Raw genomic sequence first — 17,785 nt, 5'->3', positions numbered from 1 at the left:
AGCTGGCATGTTAAAGAGACAACAGTTCCAATGGGTTTCGGATCAGATCAATAAGTACCTGAATTCGTTTAAGCAAAGTCGCACTGAAAATCAGGATAAAAAATTGCAGAAGCTTCAAAATTTGAAGCAACGGGGTCCAAATCCTCCAGTCACTAAATGTGATTTCAAATTTTTACCAAAGACGTGTAACTTAACCGACATTGTCTTCGATCGGAAAGAGAAACGGTTATTGGATAAGGGTTTATCCTATAATACACGACACAAAATATCGCGGCAGCAACGGGATCGGTTGGTCTCCCATACTGTTGCTGCTTTGGATGGAAAACTGATGACGACGGCTCAGCGTAATGAAGTGACTATAGGGGCAAAAAAAAAAAAAAAAAAAAAAAAAATAGTGTAGAATTACTCTAACAGCTTAGGTCATCCTAGTCGTAGTTTTCTTATAGGGCCTGAGGAGAATATTACAGTACGTAGGATCAATGAAAAGCTCCCGGATAATGGTGCGATTATAGTGCAAGTAGATAAGTCTAAATTGTCCGTAGTTATTTCGGAGGAGCAGTACGTTGAAAAGGTCGAGTATTTTATTGGCAACAAACACATCGAGAAAAATGGTTCAAATGTCTTTGAGCACTATGGGACTTAACATCTATGGTCATCAGTCCCCTAGAACTTAGAACTACTTAAACCTAACTAACCTAAGGACATCACACACATCCATGCCCGAGGCAGGATTCGAACCTGCGACCGTAGCGGTCATTCGGTTCCCGGCTGAAGCGCCTAGAACCGCACGGCCACACCGGCCGGCACATCGAGAAAAGTAGGTATGACCAACTGCTAAATACGTAGCTAGTAGTGAAAAGCTGACTAGGAATACAAGTATCTTTCTCAGAGTTTTTAATAGGACGCCAATTATTCCGATGAACCAATCGGCTCCTAGACTTCTTGGTGTAATAAATCTCCATAAGGAAGGTTTGCCTGTCCGACCCATCGCTAACTCCAGAAATGGCCCAGGTGTTCAACTTGAGAAACATTTGGCTGAATATTTGAATAGGAACTTCAAGCATCCGGTAAATTTCCGCACCTCAGATAGAGAGGAACTGATTAGCAAACTTTTAGCCTTGACAATCCAAAAGGGTACCTACAAAACTAGAGGAAAAAATAACGTTTATTACCGATTGTTACAGCCGTCAGTGGCTGAAAAGGCGTTCAATAAGGAGCAACAAAATGTTTTGATCATTCACCCAATAACATAAAATAAAATGTATGGCAGACAGCGAAGCAAGTTTTAAATCTAATTTTATACAATTCAATCATGTTTCCAAACACAACCTGTAACATTTCTTCCGTAAGAGAAGCAGTGAAAGTGGATATTGCAGTTTTCAATTCAACGATCGATTTTGGACTGTTTTTATAGACAGTTGCTTTCGCTGCACCCCAGAAGAAAAAGTCAGGTGGTGGTAAGTCAGGCGATCGTGGAGGCTAAAGTCCCTGTGAAATTACGCGATCACCAAAAACATCAGCAAGCAGTGACACTGAATGGCGAGCTGTATGCGCGGTTCCACCATCTTGTTGAAAATAACCGTTCAGTATTTCACTTAACACAAGCTCTCCTATGAATGGGAACAGAATATCACTGCAGTGTCGTTGTGCGTTTAATGTTTCGTTGAAAAATATGGGACCCACAATCCGACGTCTAGAAATCGCAAAATTGCAGTCCAGACTCCTGTTTTCACAGAATGAAGTGGTTCCTCATGAATACACAATGGATTTGCAGTACTCCACAAACGAGAATTTTGCGAGTTCATGTGTCCGGATAAATGAAACCACGCCGCATCAGTGTAAAACGTTTCATTAACAATATCCCTTCCATTTTCTTGAACGAACCATTGACAATAATGCAGTCTCTTGTCCTGATCAGTATTTTTCAGTTCTTGCACGACTGTCACTTTGTATGGGAAAAGCTCTAATTTTTTCCTTACAGCTATATGGGCCGTTCTGACACTAACATCGATTTCCTGGGCGAGTTTTCTTACTGACTCGTCCGGACTTATGGGAATTTTATCGGAAATATCGAGTAGTTTATCCCCAGACAAAACGGTAGGACGACCACTTCTCGGTGCATCTGTCACTGAACCCGTACTTCGAAATTTGTTAATCAAATCTCGCACAGTATCTCGATGCGGGAGTGTTGTCTCTGTGAAAACTGAATTAAATGTTTGACGAACTGAAACTGTGTATTTGCCGCCAGCTTTGAACAGTTGTTCGACTGAAAACACACGTTCTTCAATGGTTAGCATTTTAACAGTGACAAAAATGAAACAAACGAATAAAGGAACTAAAGTTAAACGTTCACGTCAACACGTAACGACACACACCAGCGACACTACTGACGTTGGTTGAGATAAACGAAACAGTGGAACGTTGGGAGAGTCCACTTGAAGGGAAGTAACGCAGGCAGGCGAACAATCATACGGCACGCGCGGCTAACAATCATAGGCACTGCGGAGACTCTTATCCAACCTTCCAGTGCCCTCGTCCTAAAAGGCAGTGGTCTGTCTGTAGCTCGTTGCCTGTGCCAAAATGTTGTCTTTATAGCCGGCGGTTCATGTGAGCAAAAACAAAACTCACTGGGAGCCAATTACGGGCTGTATTGTCGGTAATCAAACACTTCCCGTCGAAAACGTCTCAGGAGCGTCTTCATTAACCCTGCAGCGTGCGAGCGAGAACTGTGGTGAAGAAGAAAACGCATGACAACCACGTTATGTGGGTTGAACAGCTAGGTGGCGCTTTTCTCTGGGCCTCTGTACGTGTTCACTGAGCGCTCAAAACTGAAAAGAGCGACTTACGAGCGACGGGTATACTAGAGACACTAACATCATGTCGATAAGAAATCGTTCGAATGACCTGTGGAACTTGTAACTAACTATGCACATTTTACAAAGCACTTTATCCAACCTACAACTTAAATTGCTCTTTACATCCACAACTCCTGTTACGGCAATTTCCACACGTTGTTTCTTGATGTACTTCATAATTTTGCGACGTAGACGAAAATGCCTGTTTATGATTACACGTATTTCCTTGTCGAAAGTAATAAGCTTCGTATCTTGCAGTCGCTCCACTTTTGAGATAATTTGTTAATGGTGTGTGGCCGGCTCGGTATATTCCAAGTTATCTGTTGTGAAGCCGTCCGTACAGCTTTCAAAACATAGTCAGAAAGCAATCAGCCGACGATACAGGTATCGGAAAGTTACTGACAGAAACTACACGACGGAGTCGGTTGCGTTCTTTAACCGACGTTCCCCGTCGTGTAGATAACGTTTGTCAGTGCATTTCAGTTTTGTACTACGCCATTTTTTTTCTTTTTTTTTTGGTTTTGTTTGATAGTGGTGCCGAAAGCGGCACTCGAGCGCTATTAGGTGTGTGACCACTGGTCAGCTGCGCATTGTACGGCGAAGAGCAGACAAATATAGTAGAGCACCCGATATACTAGATACGTTTCATTTCTTCCGTTGTCAGCACTGCTACAGAAGACGCGGAGATTACAGACTCATTGTTTCTGCCTGCTACGCTCGACGAGTGCCGAAGGAAAAGTTACTACTCTAGATTTGTCTTTGAGAGTGGTAAGTAGCTTGCGCAAGTTATTATTCGCGCTCTTTGTTTAATTTATTATTATCTCATAAGCTTACATAGCTAATCCAACATCGTAAATGGGAAATGATTTGACACTTAATACGAGTGTCATTTGATGAAAATTTCGTCCCAGTAAGGCAAACTTTCGAGTTACAGAACAGAAAGAAGTCACTTTGGGCCACGTCTAGTGAATGGAGTCGATGAGGAACCAATTCAAAACACATTACATGCTCTTTCGCCATTGTTATCGCCGATGTGTGGGATGGTGCATTATCCTGGTGAAAGAGAACTTTTTTGCCAGCCAACCTTGGTCTTTTTCAGCCAGACCAAGTCTCAAATATTCCAACAATGAAGCGTAATAGGATCTAGTTATGATCTTCTCATTATCTAAGTAATGTATAAGGATTTTTCCTCGGGTATCCCAAAAACAGTGGTCGAATGTTCATCAACATTCACAGATCTGCGCTAAAGGTCTTGCAGACTATAATTTAACATCGCCAGACATTGTGTTGAAACGCCTTTGGTCGACTGTGGGCAATCGCGTCACTTTTCTCGCACACAGCTTCCTCACACCGAATTCTCTGTACAGGATATTATGTAGTCACCCAGTTGCGATGCCTGCTTTTATTCGGCGGTCTTGCATTACGTCAGCACGTACGTTGTTAGTGGCTTCCTTTGGCTGACCTCAACTGGACGACGTGAGCGCGCTTCGTCTTCGATGCTCGTCCGTCCTCGCCTAAATTCATTGAATTCAAAAGTATATGGTCTTCAGTGATGCTGCAGAGTCCGCGTTGACTTCGTCCAGTTCTGTTTTGATTTATGTGGCAGTCCAGCCCTTCAAATAAATAAGTGTGATAACAACACGAAACTCGGTCTTCTGTTTTCAATCACAGTCGATACGCCGACCGGGTGAGACTGCTGTCAAGAAGGAATTGCATGCTGTACGTTGTTGAAACTCTTTATACGATCCATGGAATAATAGAGCATACCAACCATCAAGGGCAACAAAAACGTTCCATTCTTTCATGGAAATTTAGTAGATTTGTCAAACCAACCTCGTACAAAAAACTTCCTGGCAGATTAAAACTGTGTGCCGGACCGAGACTCGAACTCGGGACCTTTGCCTTTCGCGGGCAAGTGCTGTACCAACTGAGCTACCCAAGCACGACTCACGCCCCGCCCTCACAGCTTCAATTCTGTCAGTACCTCGTCTCCTACCTTCCAAACTTCACAGAAGCTCTCCTGCGAACCTTGCAGAACTAGCACTCCTGAAAGAAAGGATATTGCGGAGACATGGATTAGCCACCGCCTGGGGGATGTATCCAGAATGAAATTTTCATTCTACTGCGGAGTGTGCGCTGATATGAAGCTGTGAGGACGGGCCGTGACTCGTGTTTGGATCTGAGCACTATGGGACTTAACAGCTATGGACATCAGTCCCCTAGAACTTAGAACTACTTAAACCTAACTAACCTAAGGACATCACACAACACCCAGTCATCACGAGGCAGAGAAAATCCCTGACCCCGCCGGGAATCGAACCCGGGAACCCGGGCGTGGGAAGCGAGAACTCTACCGCACGACCACGAGCTGCGGATCGTGTTTGGGTAGCTCAATTGGTAGAGCACCTGCCCGCGAAAAGCAAAGGTCCCGAGTTCGAGCCTCGGTCCGGTACACAGTTTTAATCTGCCAGGAAGTTTCATATCAGCGCACACTCCGCGCTAGAGTGAAAATTTCATTCTACACCCTCATACAGTTAACTGGGAGGCCTCTTTACACTGGCTGTTGTTGCGTCTTGATTTTGATAGGAGCCCTTCTATTTACTGTTGTTAAACAGTTTTTTGGCCTGTCAGGTTGCCGATATTCACCACAATTATTTTGAACGCTGTAATTAAAAAGTCCACTAAAGTTTCTTGATATTTTGGTGTTTTCCGTATCTTCTCATGTTGGTTCCATAGACAAATTAAAAACTGTAATTTCTCGTGTGTCGTAGGTGGTGGATGGAGTGCTCTGCGTGGTCGACCTTACACGTGAAGGCAGATCTCTTGCAGGCAGGGAACAGTTTGAAGTCTGGTGTGACTGTTGTTGCGGCAGAGCAGTGTGGCGTGGTTCTCTTTATCAGACTGTTAGTTCATTGATTTTTTCAAACGTCTGCGACCGTTGGACACAGGAACCTGCGCTACAGAACGTCAGACATTTGTCCTGATGAGGTGTGTGTCCCGCTACTTCTTCATAGGTTAGCATCGTCCATGTATCGTGTGCTGCGCTCTTCTGGTGATAAAAAACGCGCCGAGACGTTTTGCCATACCACGTTCTCCCGCTTACGCGAGAATCTTGAGTCAGTGTCATTCCTGAGTGGAGTGCCTCAGAATGCGTTAAGTATTTGCTTTGCACTCTTCTATCTGAGACTGAGGGCGCTTTTTTGTGGTCATCAGTCTTATGACTGGTTTGATCAGGCCCGGCACGAATTTCATTGCTGTGACAATCTTTTCATCTCAGAGTAGTTGAACCGTGATCTACTTTCAAAGAATATTCTTAAAAATTTAGTTTATTTCCTAGCGATTCATAAAGAACATTAACACATTCAATCACACTATGTAAGCGTGGAAGTAGTTGCCAGAGAGTAACTGATGAAATTATAACCAAATTCCTTTTAACAAATGGGAATTTTATTCACTTTAATAGTGCCTAAAAGCATTTTTAAAAGAAACAGATTTAAAATTATAATCAGAAAGCACCCTCTAAATATGAAGTTACAATTTATTCAGAGGCCGAAAGAAATAAGTTTTGACTGAATGAGCTCTCGGGCAGAGAACCTTGCCGCTCCCTTTTGACACGGCCATAGTTACGACCGCTCACAACAGCCTCTGAAAGACTACACTGGTGCAAATCTGCAACACACCAGATTACTTTAAACTAAAAGTTTTAGCAATTTACACAAGCACACAAACTATGCACCCCCGTAGGAGGGATGGAAATGGTACAAAACATTAAAAATTAAAATATTAACTTTGCCACCGAAGGTGCAACTTGACTTTAACTTCTAAGAAATGTCTTACGGTGAAAGGGTGGCAGCTTTATATACTAAAATGATCATTTAAATAAAAGCCCATAAAATGCAACCTTATATAAAATTCTACAAGGTTGGCCAAACAATTGTTACGATACTCTACAGTACGCAGATACCGCCTCTCAAGATCATAGGCAATAATATCAAAGTTTCCAAAGATCCAAACATATTTCAGGTATTAGGCCGTTACACTCCAAGCAATACATTCGTTAACACACCAAATCCGACAAACATGACAGAGATTACCGAACAAACCGAACCGCAGGTTGCTCTAACCCGCCCCCACTCCACAAGGGAAAAACGGACCACCGAATTTAGAAACAACCACCTTCCCGCGGATGGGCAAACGGAGAAGAATGGTGGGACGACCCCAAAGCAAAACGGCTGGTGATCTCACCAAGAAAACAAGTAAAATTTAACGAGAGTAAATCAAACAAGATATCACGAATCACTTCTAATTAACTGCGATTTCTCGAGAAGACCTGGCGCAGCACCCCCAAATCGATACCCAAACCGTCCGCTGCCAGCCGCTTCAACGGACGCAGGAAGGCGCGCCGATCTCCCGTCTCACGGCATCGCAGCTCGCCCCGGCCAGACCGATGTTGTGGGTTGACTCCTGTTACTCTCATGTCGACCGCGAAGCCACTACCCCTCGCTATACGCCGCGGCCCACTGGACTCACATGCGCCGACGCTCAAGAGGGACGAGTCGTCTTGTGTCTCAGTGCGCCACCAAGCTACGTATCGATCCAACCGCCAGTGACCATTGCCTGAGCAAACTCGATAGACTGGCAGCCTAACGCGCAGACTCAGATGCAGGAACGAAGCCCCGACCGGGCGACCACTCGCTGAGTTCTCTTACTGGCGGAGTGGAAAGACTCTCATTCTGCCGGCTTTAAAGGTTGATCCGAACGACAGACATACTAGCACTCCGGACGACAGACAGACACTAACTGCCCCACAAATCCGGACGAGAGACAGACTAGCAAGCTGGGGACGAGAGACTGACCCAGACTGAATCGTTGGCGAGCTCATAGCGCCCCTAAAATGCACGTGAACAGGCTGCCTTTCCCCTTTCCCAACAGAGGGAGACACCAAAGCTGCGCCACCGCCAGAAACGGAGGGCGACTGCTTCACACTACGCACTTCGGCGCGCTCTTCAAAACAGCAATTTTTACCATGGCTCAATAGTAACTGCAACGTCCTCAGTTACTTTCTGGATGAATTCCAATCTCTGTCTTCCCCTACAGTTTTTATCCTCTACAACTGCCCCTAGTACCGTGAAAGATATCCCCTGATGGCATAACAGATGTCCTATAATTCTGTACCTTCGTCTTGGCGGTGTTTTTCCACATATTATTTTCCTCGCCGATTCTACGGAAGACCACCTCATTCATTACCTCATCAGTCCACCTTATTTTCAAGATTCCTCTGTAGCCCCACATCTCAAAGGCTTCGATTCTTTTCTGTTCTGGTTTCACACGCTCCCAAAAAGTGCTGTGTCCATAACGTACATTCCTTACGTTAAGACCAGTAGACTTCCCTTCGCCGGGAACCTCTTTTTCGTCAGTTGCTAAAGTCCAGTCCACGAACGATGGCGGTCCGCGCATGTACAGGCGCGGAGTGGGATTAGATTGTTGACGATTCGAAGCGACAGTTGCGTTACGCACATGAGCTTGCTTTCCGCTTTCAGCTTAAAGAAAGCGTTTCTCCCGCAAATTATCTCTCTCCCCTGCTTGTGCGGAATGTATCACTTACCACCGCCATCAGCGAAGATAACTCGCAACAAATGGATTAAAAATTCACTGAACAATTCGCCACGATCACGTTTAATGCTCATCTTAGCTACGGCATTCAGAACACTCCTGAACGTTCATTGGCTGTCAAAGAATGCGTGACATAGGTGCGCAGAACGAGCCTAAGCTGGACCGCCATCGTTCGTGACTCCAGCTATAGTCTGCTTTTTACGTCCTGCTTGTTCCGTCCGTCATTGCTTATTTTGCTGCCTACGTTGCAGAATTCCTTAAGTTCACCAATCGTGATGTTTATCAGTGTTCTCATTTCTTCTAGTTCTCATACTTCCGTCTTTCTTAGATTTATTCTCAATCCATATTCTGTACTCATTAGACTGTTCATACCGTTCAACACATTCTGCAATCCTTTTTCACTTTCACCCTGAATTATAATCCCAGATTATACACGTTTCTTTAATTTCCGTCACTGTCTCTTCGATATAGGCCTGTAGATTGAACAGCAGGGGCGAAAGACTACATCCCTGTCTTGCACTCTTTTCAATGCGAGCACTTCGTTCTTCGTCTTCCGGCCTTATTATTCCCTCTTGGTTCTTATACATATTATATATTGCCCGTCTTTCTCTATAGCTTACCCCTATTTTTCTCAGAATTTCGAACATCTTGCACCATTTTACACTGTCTAACGATTTTTCCAGGTCGACAAATCCCATGAATGTATCTCGCATACAGCCGACTCCAAATGGAATCTTTGTGTGGTCTACGGGCGCTGTTTGGGACTCTCGTCAATATTTATGGAGCAAGACCGCTGTAGGACAGGCCGGATTGTTTTCTACAATTTTGGGTGTCCTGTGCTTAAGCAGAGCAACGCACTTCGACCAGAAATCGACTAGGCCGAGAATTGCTCCTTCTGGTTTCAGACTTCATGTCATGTGTGCAACCTTAAAAATCTGTCCACGCCACAGTAACCAGGAGACAGCCGATATTATAGCTTGACCCATTCTGTGGACAGGTTTAGAATTGGAGCTATAAACAAAGATTTTGACATTAAATATATATTTATTAACTGCACCTTTTCTAGCATTTCTTGTTGAGTTTACTTTAGCTCTGGTAGAACACAGTATTGTTCGCCAGTTGCAAGATGTCAGTTTTTGAATACTAGCTTGGACATGCACTCTGAGGATTTTACAAGGGGCTTTCGATAAGTAAAGGAATGTATTTTTGTATTCTGAAAGCAGCGTGATTTTATTCAGGATTCCAAAACGCGGTGTTACTCCCCACTCTTTTGGCTACAAAATCCTATTTTTCAACAAAATCTTCGTTCAGTCCAGCGGCCTTCACGCTCGCACGTTCCGGCTCTGCTGCCCATCGCCGGAGCCAACGTCGCGCTGCGGCAGTAACCTCCCCATCTTCCACGTAGTGCTTGCCGCGGAGTGCGTCCTTCATTGGCGCAGACAGATAGAAGTCGGAAGGTGCGAGGTCCGGGCCGTAGGCTGGATGGGGAACAACAGTCCGGTGAACTTCTGTGAGCTCCTCTCAAGTGCAAACTTGTTTGAGGCTTTACGTTGTCGTGGGCAACGAGACCCCAAGACTGGCTAAGTTTCACGGAAGCTCGAAATTTAGTGTGGACGTCAATGCGAGATGTTTTTAATTGTTTCCACAATGAAACATTATCTCAAAATATGGTAGAAAACCCAAAGAGATTCTGGTCGTATGTAAAGTACACCAGTGGCAAAAAAAAAAAAACAACAACAGAAACAAAAAACAGTCAATACCGTCACTGCGCGATAGCGATGGAAATGTTACCGATGATGGTGCCACTAAAGCGGAGTTGCTAAACACAGTTTTCCGTAATTCCTTCACGAAAGAAGATGAAGTAAATATTCCAGAATTCGAAACCAGAACAGCTGTTAGCATGAGTGACATAAAAGTAGATATCTTAGATGTTGCGAAACAACTCAAATTACTTAAGAAATGCAAGTCTTCCGGTCCAGATGGTATACCAATCAGGTTCCTTCCAAAGTATGCAGACACAACAGCGCCTTTCTTCGTAATCATATACAACCGCTCACTTGACGAAAGGTCTGTTCCTAAAGACTGGAAAGTACACTACTGGCCATTAAAATTGCTACACCAAGAATAAATGCAGATGATAAACGCGTATTCATTGGACAAATATATTATACTAGAACTGACATGTGATTACATTTTCGTGCAATTTGGGTGCATAGATCCTGAGATATGAGTACCCAGAACAACCTCCTCTGGCCGTAATAGCGGCCTTGATAGGCCTAAGCATTGGGTCAAACAGAGCTTGGATGGCATGTACAGGTACAGTTGTCCATTCATCTTCAACAGGATACCACACTTCGTCAATAGTAGTGACTAGCGTATTATGACGAGCCAGTAGCTCGGCCACCATTGACCAGACGTTTTAAATTGGTGCGAGATCTGGAGAATGTGCTGGTCAGGGCAGCAGTCGAACATTTTCCGTATCCAGAAAGTCCCATACAGGACCTGCAACATGAGGTAGTGCATTATCCTGCTGAAATGTAGGGTTTCGCAGGGATCGAATGAAGGGTAGAGCCACGGGTCGTAACACATCTGAAACGTGACGTCCACTGTTCAAAGTGCCGTCAATGCGAACAAGAGGTGACCGAGACGTGTAACCAATGGCACCCCATACCATCACGCCGGTTCATACGCCAAACACGGATGCGAAGATCGTGATGGTGTAAACAGAACCTGGATTCATCCAAAAAAATTACGTTTTGCCATTCGTGCACTCAGGTTCGTCGTTGAGTACTCCATCGCAGGCGCTCCTGTCTGTGATGCAGTGTCAAGGCAAATCGCAGCCATGGTCTCCGAGCTGCTGCAAACGTTGTCGATCTGTTCGTGCAGATGGTTGTTCTCTTGCAAACGTCCCCATCTGTTGACTCAGCGATCGAGACGTGGCTGCTCGATCCGTTACAGCCATGCGGATAAGATGCCTGTCATCTCGACTGCTAGTGATACGAGGCCGTTGGGATCCAGCACGGCGTTCCGTATTACCCTCCTGAACCCACCGATTCCATATTCTGCTAACAGTCATTGGATCTCTACCAACGCGAGCAGCACTGTCACGATACGATAAACCACAATCGCGATAGGCTACAATCCGACCTTTATCAAAGTCGGAAACGTGATGCTACACATTTCTCCTCCTTACACGAGGCACCACAACAACGTTTCACCAGGCAACGCCGGTCAACTGCTGTTTGTGTATGAGAAATCGGTTGTAAACTTTACTCATGTCAGCACGTTGTGGGTGTCGCCACCGGCGCCAACCTTGTGTGAATGCTCTGAAAAGTTAATCATTTGCATATCAGAGCATCTTCTTCCTGTCGGTTAAATTTCGGGTCTGTAGCACGTCATCTTCGTGGTGTAGCAATTTTAATGGCCAGTAGTGTAGCACAGGTCACACCAAAGTTCAAAAAAGGAAATAGGAGTAACTCATTGAATTACAGAGCCATATCACTGACATCAATTTGCAGTATGATTTTGGAGCATATACTGTACTCGAACGTTATGAATCACCTTGAAGAAAATGACTTATTGATACTTAATCAACACGGATTGAGAAAATATCGTTCTTGTGCAACGCTCTTTATTCCCATGAAGTAATGAGTTCTGTCGACAAGGGATCTCATATCGATTCCATATTCCTAGATTTCCAAAAGGCTATTGATACCGTTCCTCACAAGCGCCTATTAATCAAATTGCACGCATATAGAGTATCGTCTCAGTTGTGTGACTGGGTTCGTGATTTCCTCTCAGAGAGATCACAGTTCGTAGTGATGGTCGGTAAATCATCGAGTAGAACAGAGGTGATATCTGGTGTTCAGCGAGGTAGTGTCATAGGCCCTCTGCTGTTCCTGATTTACATAAATGGTCTACGTGATAATCTGAGCAGCCCCCTTAGATTATTTGCAGATGACGCTGTAATTTACCGTCTACTAAAATTATCAGACGATCAATTCCAATTACAAAATGGTCTAGAGAGAATTTCTGTATGGTGCGAAAAGTGGCAATTGAAAAGTGTGAGGTCGTCAACATGGGTACTAAAAGAAATCCGATAAATTTTGGGTATACGATAAATCGCACGAATCTAAGGGCTGTCAATTCGACTGAATACCTAGGAATTACAATTACGAGCAACTTAAATTGGAAAGACCACATAGATAATATTGTGCGGAAGGCGAAATAAAGACTGCGCTTTGTTGGCAGAACATTTATAAGAAGATGCGACAAGCCCACTAAACAGGTAGCCTACATTACACTTGTCCGTCCTCTGCTGGAATATTGCTGCGCGGTGTGGGATCCTTACCAGGTAGGATTGACGGAGGACATCGAAAAAGTGCAAAGAAGGGCAGCTCGTTTCGTGTTACCGCGCAATAGGGGTGAGAGTGTTAGTGATATGATACGCGAGTTGGAGTGGCAGTCACTGAAACAAAGGCGGTTTTCTTTGCGGCGAGATCTATTTACGAAATTTCAGTCACCAGCGTTCTATTCCGAATGCGAAATTATTTTGTTGACATCCACCTACTCAGGGAGAAATGATCATCATAATAAAATAAGAGAAATGAGACTTCGAACGGAAAGATTTAGGTGTTCCTTTTTCCCACGCGCCATTCGAGAGTGGAATGTGTGTTTCTAGATGTAATATGTAACTGGAAATTATTTCTTTTTTTGTAAGTAGATAAATATGTTTAGAGTTTATTGATTGTGGAAAGCTTTAATTTTTTTTTGTTTATCGTTTACTGTAATAAGTTTGGTAGAAAATAGTTGTGTAAAGATATATGTAATTTACTTTGATGTTGTATGAACTGTGGGCGAGAGTATTGAGAGAGAGCAATATCGATAGTCGATCCAACAAAGCGGGCGTGTGTTGTTGGGTAGCTAGAGAGGAGGACACATGTTTTACTGTGGGAGTCGTGACTTTTACGAGCTGGTGAAGATTGAGTTTAGTGGCAAGCGATGTACGTTTTTAATGACTGTTTTATACCTGGACGTGATATGATAATAGTGAGTGTACAAACTGGGCGAAGTAAATACTGAGACTGTGCCGTGAGACGAAGTAACTATGACAATGCAACCGAGGATGGACGGTTTTGTAGCTCTTTCTCTGTGAATTGAACTGCGCTTGTATTTTGACTGTGTTTTCGTACACTCAGGTACTGTGAACTTACGTATTTATTCGCGTTTAGATGAACTACCGGACGCCTATAATCAGTAACAGTCGTTCTGAACTTAATACTGTCTGTTGTGTGTGAGTGCATTCCCGCCCAAGACGCTTTTTCGCGGTCGCGGCTCTCATAATACGAATTGATTTACTACAGAATTCGAGGTCGGCCAGTTTTATGAACTATGTGTGGCATAAGTAAACTTAAATTGTGTGCACCAGAAACATTAAAACTGTGTACATACGAACATCTGTAACAACAATTACATCGACCAGCCTGTGGCCTGTAAAACGCCACTGTACTCAGATTTGCAACTTAATGAATACCACCGCCCGCCCGATTACGAGGAAAAAATGATCAACTGCAATCACACGACCGTGGGAGCAGATCTCAGCGTTTCACCAGGACCACACAGGTGCCGTCGATATCGCGACCATCGTCACAACACACAATATAAGATTTAAAAGCAGCACTCTCCTCTCAAAGACTCAAAATCATTGCAAACAATTTCAATTTGTAATTTCTTTTCCTTTTGGCTGACATTCACATAACATTTGTCTACTTTAGATTAAAAGTGTTCTCCACGAAATGGTGTGTTCTATGAAGACATTGTTGACTTTCATTAGCAGTAGCCATTTCCCTTTCAATTATTTCCATTTTTTTACTTTTTAAATCCGCTGCCGCTGCATGTGTATTTTTTTATAACTTTTGGAGGAAATGTGTCTAAACTCGTGTGCCGCAACATTTACCAGAAGTATTGTAATGCTTTGCTACTTGGACAAGGGCGCCCGCCATTAATTTCTTAAACGTCGACCAGTGACGATGAAGCTCGCTTGCTATTGGTGCTAACATTCTATAGTGGGTAATTCAAAGGTGGGTAACTGTCAAACCACACGGATTGTGATTACTTTGAATGAGAGTCGTGTAAAATTGTGGGTTTATCACTCAACTTTGGTTTCTTTTGTTTATTGATGTTAGAAGCAAATTTTTTTTGTCAATGTCCTTGAATCTTATTTAATATGGTTATTCTATGCTAAACTGGGATAAATCCACGGCCAGGTATTGTGTTGGGAAGTAAAATTTGGAGAAACGTCTATTTAGATACGACTTGATTTTGACTGCATTAGTTAACACGGTACTTTTCGGGTATTTTGGCGATACTTAATGACTGGGTAGAATCGCAGTCGTCACAAATGGTAGAGTAGTAGTATGAAAATGACTCGCTGAACCCCCTGCCAGGCACTTAAGTGTGAATTTTAGAGTAACCATGTAGATGTGGCATTTTTGTGGTGACGAACACGCGGAAGTCCTTCTCCAACTTCAGAGTTTATAGCTGCACCACGAGGGAGGGCACGGAACAGAATAACCCTTTCAGCGACCCAGAAGAGCATCGTCATGACTTTACCCTCTGAGGGTACGGCTTTGAACTGTGTGGCAGCACTCCATGGATTGTCGGTTTTGTTTCCGGTTCGAAGTGAAGAACTCATATTTCATTGCCTGTGACGGTATTCGATAGAAATCGTAACGATTAGCCTCTTCGACGACTAATCCAGCAGACACACACTTTTAAATACCCCAACTGTTGCACGAGTGTGTCAGCACTAGGCGACAGAGACATCCACGTGAGCAGTGCGGAGCTTGACTGTGATCCGTCGTCCACCTTGGGTGAGAGTGTCCGCACGTTCCAACATTTCAGGAGTCCCAGCTGTGTGCGACCGGCCGGCACGCGGGAGGCTGGACAGGTTTGCGCAACCTCGTTGCGATAATGACAGACGCCTAACACAACGAGTTTTCTTCAGCGCTAAGTCTCCGTAGGCATTCCGCAAGCGCCTATGAATATCTATGACGCTCTGGTTTTCCGCCAAAAGAAACTCAGTGACAGCTCTCTGCCTGGAACGCACCTCTGTCTGAGGTTCGTATTGACGGCTACGAATAGCGCCACCACATATCAGAACTTCGTGAAACTTCATGGGCTGAAGCGGAGATATTCTACGATGTCCCACAACAAATTGCGCGCTTTTTCAACCGAAATAGGCAGAGAAAAAAATGTTGTCCTCGTCACATATACCACTGAATATAGCTGCAAAATTATATCTTTGTACGACAAATAGTTCAGGATATATATATATATATATATATATATATATATATATATATATATATATATATATATATATATATATGACGTCATGGACACTAATATACGTAAAAACTGCTGCATCTTGCATGATGTTTAACTTTATTTTTAGTGAACCGTTGTACCGATTTAGATGAAATGTGGCAAGGAGATAGCATGAACCCTGAAGAAGAACATGACCTACAGAAGGAATTGTGTAATGCAAGATGCTTATTGATCTCTACATCTTTCTCGGGACAGTTTAATTCACTCTGCCAGTTCCATTCCTTCAGTATCTCTGTGACACACTGTCATGGATCAGACAAACTTGTGACCATTCGTTCTGCCCTTCTCTGTATACGTTCATTATCCCGCGTTAGTCCTATTTGGTACGGGTTCCACACACGTGATTAATATTCTAGAACCAGTCACACAATGTCCTTTGTAGACTGATTGCATTTCCCTAGTGTTCTACCAATAAACTGAAGTCTACCCACGACTAAACCTATGTGGTCATTCCATTTCATATCCCTACAAAGTGTAACACACCGGTATTTGTATGAGTTGGCCAGTTCCATTGACAGATTTTTTTTTTTTTTTTCGTTTTGTGAAGCTCGCAATTTTACATTTCTGTAAATTTAAATCATGTTGCTAATCTCTGCACCATTTTGAAATCTTATCAAGATCTAACAGAACATTCATGCTGCTTCTTTTCAAACAGTATTTCATCACATGTAACTACATCATCATTATAAAGCCTGATATTACTATTAATATTTTCTACAAGGTTCTTAATATAGAACATAAACAGGGAGAGTCCAACATACTTGCCTGGGGCTCACCCAGTTAATCTTACATCTGACGATGACTCTCCATCCCAGATAACATGTTGTGTCCTCCCTACCAAAAATTCCCCAAATTCAGTCGCAAATTTCACCTGATATCACATATGAGCGTACATTCATCAATAAGTATAGGTGTGGTACTGACTCAAATGCTTTTCGTAAATCAAGAAATACTCATCTACCTGATTGCGTTGATCCAATGCTTTAAGTATGTCATGTGAGAAAAGTGCGAGCTGGGTTTCATATAATCAGAGTTTTAGGAATCCATGGTCACTGTCATTGAGGAGGTCATTCTGTTTAAGACACCTCTGTATGACTGAGCTCAGAATATGTTCTAAGTTTCAACAATAAATCGATGTCAAGGATATTGGACGGTAGTTTTGTGGATCACTTCTATTACTCTTCTTGTAGACAGGTGTGACCTAGGCTTTTCCCCAAGAACTAGGCGTGCTTTTTTTTGTTTTTTGTTTTTTGAGGGATGTACCACAGATTATAGTCGAAAGAGGGACTAATTCAGCCGCAAATTCAGTGTATAACCTGACAACGATTTCATCGGACGTTGGAATTTCGTTCAATTTTATCGAATTCCGCTGTTTCTCAAGACGACTATTACGCGTATTAAGGGAAAACATTTGTCCTTTAGTAGTTACTTTCTTGAGTTACGATAAACCAGAATATCATCATCATCATTAGTTTTCTGCTATATTAGTAGGTCCTTTGCATTTTCTGCGATCTATTGCTTCCTTCTTAAGGCTGCTGTATGTTGTACCGTCCATCACGTCATCCAGTATCTGAAATCTCTTCCTTCCTCGCTTCCTTTTCCCATCTAAATAACCGTCTAAAACGATTTTTATCAGTCCGTCATTCTTTCTTAATATATGCCCAATCCAATTTCTTTTTATTACATCTAATAACTGTCTTTTCTTTGCCACTCTTCTCAGTACCTCTTCATTTTTTGCTGTCCATACAACTTATTATTTCCACCCTTCGCTATGTCCACATCTTACAAGCCTCCAGCCTTTCTCTCTTCCTCAAAGTCCATGTTTCAGCGCCATACAGAACACTCCATACAAGACATTTTATAAATCTTTTCCGGAGTTCTCTGTCCAGACTGCTGCAGAAAATTCTCCTTTTCTTATAAAATGCGCC

The 17,785-nt window shown here is 43.2% G+C and overlaps 1 protein-coding gene across 1 annotated transcript in view; it reads left to right on the top strand.

The window, feature by feature from the left end:
• Positions 1–3,500: 3,500 nt before the first annotated feature.
• LOC126210468 (arylalkylamine N-acetyltransferase 1-like) overlaps positions 3,501–17,785 on the top strand; it is an 86,147-nt gene continuing 71,862 nt past the window's right edge. Inside the window, exon 1 of the mRNA XM_049939704.1 lies at positions 3,501–3,623. The gene's annotated coding sequence lies outside the window, so the exon portion shown is untranslated. The remainder of the gene's footprint in view (positions 3,624–17,785) is intronic.

Source organism: Schistocerca nitens, chromosome 10 (genome assembly GCF_023898315.1).
Source record: "Schistocerca nitens isolate TAMUIC-IGC-003100 chromosome 10, iqSchNite1.1, whole genome shotgun sequence".
Taxonomy (NCBI): domain Eukaryota; kingdom Metazoa; phylum Arthropoda; class Insecta; order Orthoptera; family Acrididae; genus Schistocerca; species Schistocerca nitens.
Note: the sequence above shows the minus strand (reverse complement) of the source record. Positions and strands in the feature narration are given on the sequence as shown.